Raw genomic sequence first — 7,883 nt, 5'->3', positions numbered from 1 at the left:
TATATTTATTTAAGAAATTTTAAATTATGTTTTACGTTATTTGGCAATATTCAGTCGATTCTGCTCCCTTCTTGTCATGGATGAAATTGGGTCTTGCCTGCCTTTTAAGGAGGCGGCTTTTTATAAATTGGCACTTTAAAACAGGCCTTACATATTTATTAGTATATAGATAGATGTAACATAGATGTGCATACAGACACAGGATGAGAGCAAATGCATTTTTGCAATGAAGGAACTCCTAATTGAAATTAAATGCATCGTGTACAGCTGTGAAAGGTGCTTCTGGCTCCCAGTTCATCTGCCAGGGAGAGAGAGGGCTGGGGAAGGGGGTGTACTGGCCTGGGGGTATGGGTTTGTTTTCTGCTTTTTCCCAAGCTGAACTCCATGAAGCACTGGGGTGCTGATGGATTTGTAGTCATTACACAGATAAAGAGAAAGGAAGTTACTTCTTCAAACAGAACCATTGAGTAAGTGTAGCTTTAGGGACCAGGGGAAGGGGAGGGGGAGGAGAGGGACAGCTCCAGCCCCCACCCAGCCCTTACTCCACAGCAGTCCTCGACCCTTGCAGGAGAACCCACAGCCTTTCTGTCCCTGCACCTCGAGTACCTGGGAACACAATCCTGCACAAACCTGGAACAGCACCAGGCTCACAAGGCAACTTGGTAGGCGCTTGCCTTACCATGGTTAAAAACTGATTTGCAGGACGCTGGAGCCACCTGGTTTTTGGGATTACTTAAGTATTTACATCTGCCCAAATACCACCTGCTAGGCAAAAGCCCCCATCAGTGCCCTTTTCAGAGACTTGTTCTGTTAAAGGGAGTCAGCTAAAATTTTTGTACTCAGAGAGCAGGAGCCGAGCTCTAAATCTACTTTGCCACTTGGGCAGTGTCTGTGGCTCCTTGGTGCTGATGCATGTCAGGTGACAGAATCCCTACAGGAATCCCGTAGGACAAAACCCTACTTGATTTGTGTGACTCAGCAGAAGGTTGGGAAGGCTGGTGCAGGCTTGAAGGGCTGAGCTGTGGCTTTCCCCCGTGCACCATCATTGTCTCTAGCTGGGCCTGTGCTGTGGTCCCAACAGCAGCCACGCATGGAATTTCTTTGAGACTTACACCAAGGATGGAGATTGACATTAACGTGCAATGAAGTGACAAGATGTGAGCAGAATAAGAGAGCTTTGGATTTGATTTTTTTTTCTTAAATTATTTATTCTTTTTTTTCTTCTGTAAATATATTTATTTTATTGTGAAGCTAACAACATCTGGATTGTAACATGTATAGAATGTATGGTAGGAATGTATCCTCTTGTAGGAATGTAAATCTGTATGAAAAAGGGTATGGGAGCCAGATTCAGAAAGAATGAATTGAGTTCCAGTCAGGATATGCATGGATAACAGGATTATTTTTTCCTTACACTCTTTTTCTAATATGGGTCTGGTTGTTTGAAATATGCAAAAAAAGGTATGGAGGAGGGACAGGTTTATGTTCAAAATTAGTCCTAATCAGGCTCCTACCCCCCACTGGTTTCTTGAGAGGGGCCTCCCTTGGCAAGATACTGGAATCTGCCGCTGAAGGCAGGAGTAAATGCAATCATCTCCATCATGCTGGCCTGGGAAAGGTTTAGAAAAGATTTTTTTTTTTTTTCCTTATTTTTTAAACACGCATGGAAGGCCCAGGAGAAGTCCCTGGGGCTGGACGCCCATAGAAGGGGGTAGGATGTTCCCTCCGGCCCTACGAGTTGTGTCAGAGCCACGTCCTTGCCCGGAGGTGAGGCCGGGCAGGAGGTCCCGACCAAACCCCCGGCTCCGTGTCCGACCAGCAGGAAATGAGGCTCCACCGTCCCTCCGGAGCCCGGCGGGATCCCTCCGCCCTGGGAGCAAAGGAAGGGGAACTTCCGTCTTGGAGAGAGCGGCTTCGCAGCGCCGTCCGTGCAGGCATCCCTCCGGAGCCGGCTGGAGAGCAGCGCCGCGAAAACACCGTCTGAAGCAATCACTGTCGGGAAAAATTCGGACCTTGTGCAAGATAATTCGGTTTTTCCTCAACGCCGTGTGGTAAGAGCCTGGGTTATTTAAAACTGATAATTTTGAATCCGAAGTTTACCATTGAATTGAGTAAATCGCAATGGGTCCTGTCTGACAAATGGTTTAATTCAGTCTGGCATGTTTTGAACTTTTAGTTCTAGTTACAGGGTTTTTTTCCGGTTTCATTTGTTTTTGGTTTTTTTCATCCCCCCAACCCCCCCATCAGGCTTCAGTATCCTGCTTCTGTGCAAGTTGCTTTCAATATTCTATTAATTAATGAGACTGAACATTTTAAAATAAATGAGTTCTTTTTTAAACACTTTTTTTTCCCTGAAAATAAGCCTAATGCAAGTTCTGGAACCTCTTTAAAAACACAAATTGCAGATAAATTCCCAACCTCAACTCCTATCTAGTTCTGAGTGTATTCCATACTAGAGCCTGCAAAGGCCAAAATTCTGGAAAAGGTGTAAATAGTGTGACATGTTCAGTGCATGGTTGATTGAACAGGGCTTGTTACTGTAAAAAAAAAAAAAAAAAAAAAAAAAAGGCTGTATTTCCCCTTCCTCTCCCACAGACCTTAGAGCTGTGCCTTTTCTATGCAATATTACAGACATCTGAAACCAGATTACTGTATTCACATGTAGGTATGGGCTGTAATTAAAAAAACAATTGGACAAATGTACATGGAAATGAGCAGTCTTACTTTTGTAGTTTTATATTATACAATAAACTATTAAAATTAATTCTGGCTTTATTCTTTCCCTCCACGAAAGAGGGCAGTCAGGGGAAGACAAGACCCCATGACGGCTGCAGGGGGAGTGGTGGAAGGTGGCAAGGGACAGGGGAGGGACAGCGCGCTCTGACCTCGCTCCGCCTGACAGAACAAGAGAAACATCGCCTTGTGCCAGGCCTGTTCCTGCTGCAAGCCTTTTGTGCCTGTGGTGGCCGTTCCTGGGCTACGTGTGTGCCGAGGGATGCTCGGCTCTGCTGAGGTGGGAGCTGCAGCTCTGAGCTGGTCCCGGGGGTGTGAGCGGCTTCCCCGGGAGCAGCCAGGCTTGCCCGGAGTGGGACCTGCCCACTTCTAATGCACGGAATGCACTGTCCTTCAGGCCACTAAATCCCAGCAGGAAACATCTGATACCTTAATCCACTGCTTCATTTATCAGTGCTCTCCTCCCCTCCCCACTCCTCCAGGTGCCTGGTGTTTGTTTTCAGGGCCAGCCAGGAGGGAGCTCTCTCCCCTGCCTTTGGCTCCAGCCTTTTGTGGCTGTGCCTTGGCTGGCCGCGGCTGCGGTGCTCAGCTCATGAGTCACCCCTTGCGCACGTCTCGCCCGGCCTCCCACACCCACGAGAGCACGACTGCTGCTCCATTTTGGATTTCCAGAGAACCGGGAGCCAGCGGGAAAAGCAGCGAGCTGTCCCCGTCCCGACGTGCCGCACGCAGCATCCCGGCTGAGGGAAGCTGGCTCGTGTTACGGCGCAGCGCCCGTGGGCTCGGAGACAAATGGCTACGGAGACATGAGAAACGCAAAGAAAGGAGAAGTGACAGAATTAAGCCGGCCCCGGGATTGGATTTCTGTTTGCTCAGCAAGCGCTGCGCTCGCAGGGGTGAAGCGCAGCCGGGGCTACGGCGCGAAGCCTTCTCCGGGGTTCGGCTCAAAACCCAGCTCCGCGGCTCCGACGGGATCAGCTCCCGTACGGACACAGCCAGGTGCTGGTGCACTGATCCGAGGCAGGGCCGGCGGAGATACCGCTGTTGTATTCCCGAAACTGCCCCGAATTTGTTGCCACCTACGTTTTAAGAGCTTATTTCCTCACTTGGGTCTTGTCAGTGAGAGCTGCCTCCAGCGCAGAACATCCAGGCTCTGCACAGAGCCCTTCTCCCCGCTCCTGGGGTGTGCGTGCAGCTTCCCACCCACTCCAACCCTCCAACTTTCTGCCTCAGCGAGGGCAAACCATTGCTCTGGGCTTTTAAGATGGGGTACCCCTGCGGGGAGCTGCATCTCCTCGCAGCGTCTGCTCCGACCAGAGGGCAGCTCCAGGCAATTGTCCAGGCAGCGCTTGCTCTGAGCCCGCTGTGCAGGGAGCAGGAGGAAGGGGGAAGCAGGCTGGAGTTCGGCACAGGCTGGATGAGGTTCAGGTCCGAGGTATCTCACAGCAACACTGCATGAGGCACTAACCTTGTTTCTCGAGGTGACAGGGCTCTGGGGTACCCTGGGGACCGAAGGAGAGTCCCTCCTCCCTCGGGTAATGCCACTGTGCCCCAGGAGTGGCGTTTCCAGGCAGAGGAGGCACCACAGCACTGGGCAGTGGCTCGTTTCCAGCAGCATTGGCCCAGGTTTGCATTCAGCTCTGCAGATGCTCGGTATCACGGGTCAGGGAAGCGACCCCATGGCTATCAAGAGCCACACCAAGCTCCTCTCTGGGCCCGAGTAACTGGAAGATCAGGGAGCTGAGGCCAGGCAGCCACCAGCTCTCACAGACCTTGCTCAAGTACGTGCTCTGTGGGCAGAAAGACCAAAACACGGCACTGAGGCAAGGAGAGGTGGGCAAAAACGCCCTTGTGCAGCATGCTGCTGGTGGCCTCACTCGGGAGGGGTAACACTCCCTGCCTCCAATCTGCACATCCATGTGGGATACATGTTCCTCCAGCACTGGCATTAGGAGTGAGCCCTGCTCACACAGCACGGCCAGCTTCCCTGGACCACACGCATTTTGTACTCACCAGAGGAAACGCAGCAGGGAAAAATCATTGGAGAATTAAATCCCTTCCTGCCACAGGCAGTACTTCGTAGAGCTGGTGAGAGCCACAGCAAACTCATCAGCTGAGACATGTCTGCTGGGATGTTGGCTCCATGGCTGAGCTGTGCAAGAAGCTGCTTCTCCTGGCCCCCCCCTGCCCCTTTCCACTTCACCCCTCTCCTCTGGGCTCCTTGCCCCCTGCTCCTACTCAGCCCTGGGTCCCATTTGCCTCCATCACTGGGGGCTGCAGGCTCCTCTCTCTGCGTACATCATCTGCCTCCTCTTCAGGCAGATCCCTCCTTCCACAGCTCCCCTCCCTTTTGAAGAAACTGCCTTAGCAACTGGCAGCAGGCCAGCAAGATCATGGGTTTTCCCTCCCACCCTTCTTTCTCCTCCAAAGAACAAGGTGGCCAGGGAGGGGGAAGGAGCCCTAAGACCTCATGTGCAGCAGCCACAGGGGTTCTGCGTGTGGCAGTGGGCTGGGCACACCTACTGATTTCCACATCTCATCCTCCAGCACTCCAGGTGTGCCAGGTGCTCTGGGGTGAGGGGCAGGGAGGGTTCCTTCTAGTCGTCTGTCCCTCTCCCTTTTTCAACCAACATGTCCCCAAAAACTAGCCGATTCCTCCCCAAACATCTCCAGATCTAGAGCATCTGCCAGGGGGAGGCACAGGAGGAACAGGTTTCAAAATAGCCCATTTCTGCAAGGATTTCCTTCCATTCTTTTGGCCCTGCCTTCCCCACCTCATGCTGCTCTCCCTGGACTATTTCCTCTCCTTTTCCCCCTGTTCACTGGGCTTCCTCACCCTGTTCCTCCCCTTGCTTTCTCTCCTTCACATAGTATGGCCTACAGCCTTCAGTATTTGCCCCTTTCCTGGTGTGAGCAGAGATGACATGGATTGTGTGCTTGTGCCAAGCTCTGCATTTATTAGAGATGGGGAGGAAAAAGAGAAAAAAAAAAAGCCTCAAACCCCTGGAAGCTTGCTGGAAGGCAATGCTCAGGTAGGGTAACATCGCTCTTGCTTTCCTTGCATGCTGCCTTACTGTTTGCACTGAGGAGGGATTATTTGGGCTGCTCCAAAGGGACTTTACTGCCTGGCTTGCAACCCTTTGGCAGAGCTAATTTGGCCAGCCTGCTCTTTCCTGGTGGGGAGGGAAGGGGTCCGCTGGGGTGGGAAGCACAGAGAGGGATAAAATCCCCTTCCCCCTGCCCTGATGGCAGAAAAAAAGCAGTTACTACCACCCTTTTCCTGCCTGCCAGGAGTTCATATCATGGCAGCCAAAGTCGCAGCTTTCTTCAACCAAAGGTTTCCACCTAAGTCCTTCAAATCTGTCACATGAAGTGGTCTGCATTTCTTGCCCTGCCTGCTGTTTGGTGGGAAAACTTGGTGAAGCAGATCTGCCTAGTATAACCTTAATTAAGGGATGTGAGGGGGAAAGTAGGACATCCCATTCGGAAAATCCAGAGGGGCCACAAATCCAGGGGCTGTGGTTGAGGGGGGCTTTGAGTCCTGACTGGCTTAACAGAAGCATTTTCATGTGAGGCCTGGCAGCTGGCTTGGGACACGAATGGAAAGGGGGCTCCATTTCCAGCCAGCTTAAAACCCAGCCCTCTTCTCCTGTACCTTTCTCCATTCAGAAGTGCAAGGAAGCTGCTTCTGCCACCCTGAACAGAACTGAGGGTCACCTCAGCCACTGTCTTCTCTAGCCTGAAGTTAATGCTCCAGTTCCAGGGATGAGGAACACCTATTCTCAATTTGGAGAACATCTGTCCTGAATATAATGCCATTTTTAAAGCACCGGAGCATCCTACCTCCCTTCAGTAGCTGTGGGGACACAGCTTTAGGCTACACCAGGGTTTGAAGAGGGTCTGGTGAACTGAGCTGCCAGACTTTGGCTTTCACTGGATGAAAGCAAGAACAGGGTCTGGACCCAGATCATATTCCCCAGAAGGATATATATACAATGGGAAGCAGCAATGATGCTCAAAAACCACACACGGGCTGGCCAGTGCACCCCAGAGGCAATCCAGCTCCAGCAGCAAGACTTGGTCCCAGCTGTGGAGCTTTCATCCAAGGAAAGGCTTGGGGGTCAGGAGAGAAGCAGCTCAGCTCCAGGACAGGAAAAGGCTTTTGGGGTTACCTGTTGATCCACATAGTCTCCACATGCAGCAGCTGCTCCTTCTCCAACCCTTGGACACTGTGACACAGGGACACCACGGGCACAGCCCTGAGCTGGCTGTGCTGTCACCCTCACATTCCTCAGAGCAGTCACTCCCGCTGAGGAACCTCGGGACACTCAGATTTGCAGCTGGGGAGGGAGAACTGGACTGTGCTGCTCTGGGACCCAGGCTGCTCCCACCTTGGAAAGGGAAAGGATTCAAGGAAACAGTAGGGCCAGGGAAGAGCTGAGCTTGCAGTTTGCTCTTTTTGCCCTCTCAGATGCAGCTCTGGCAGGCACGATGGTGGTGGCAAGGCCACCCCCTTTTGGATGACACTCCTGTTTGGATGACACACAGCAACAAACAAAGCAGAATTTCTAAGCAGAGTTCAAAACACCCCCTGCATCCCTCCTGTGCTACAGATGCCTCCTCAAACGTGGTGTGGCGTTACCAGTCCAATGGCTTATTACTTACTACAAACTGAATTCTGGATGGTTTCCTTTGTCCAGACCAAGTGAAGAACTCCGATGCAACCAAAAAAAAAGAAAAATCACGTCATCGCTTCTGACACTTAATTTGGGTTATAAAAAAGCCTTGACTTAGTGGGTTAGAGACCCAGAATTCGTTGCAGAGAGGAGTACAACAATGATTTGTACACCCCAGTGTGTCATAGGGGCTCTGGGGATGGCAGGAATGCAGAACAGCAGCCACAGCATGGCCCCAAAACCAGACACTGCGGGAGCAAAGCAAGAGCCAAAAGGCACCCAGTGAATCATCCACTGAGAATTGGTTCAATCAGTCTGGAGTCCCACAAACGAAAGCAAGGACAACCCAGGACTGTGTCATCCCAGGCAAAGGAGTGGGGGAAGAGGGAGAGAAACGTGCTGGGCAGGAGGGACGACTCTTCGATGTGGCCCTGGGGATGAGTGGAAAGGTGGAAAGTCCCAGTTTGCTCCCTC

The sequence above is a fragment of the Sturnus vulgaris genome, chromosome 3, assembly GCF_052056855.1.
Source record: "Sturnus vulgaris isolate bStuVul1 chromosome 3, bStuVul1.hap1, whole genome shotgun sequence".
NCBI classification, from domain to species: Eukaryota; Metazoa; Chordata; class Aves; order Passeriformes; family Sturnidae; genus Sturnus; species Sturnus vulgaris.
The sequence above is the reverse complement of the archived record's forward strand: the minus strand, read 5'-3'. Positions refer to the sequence as shown.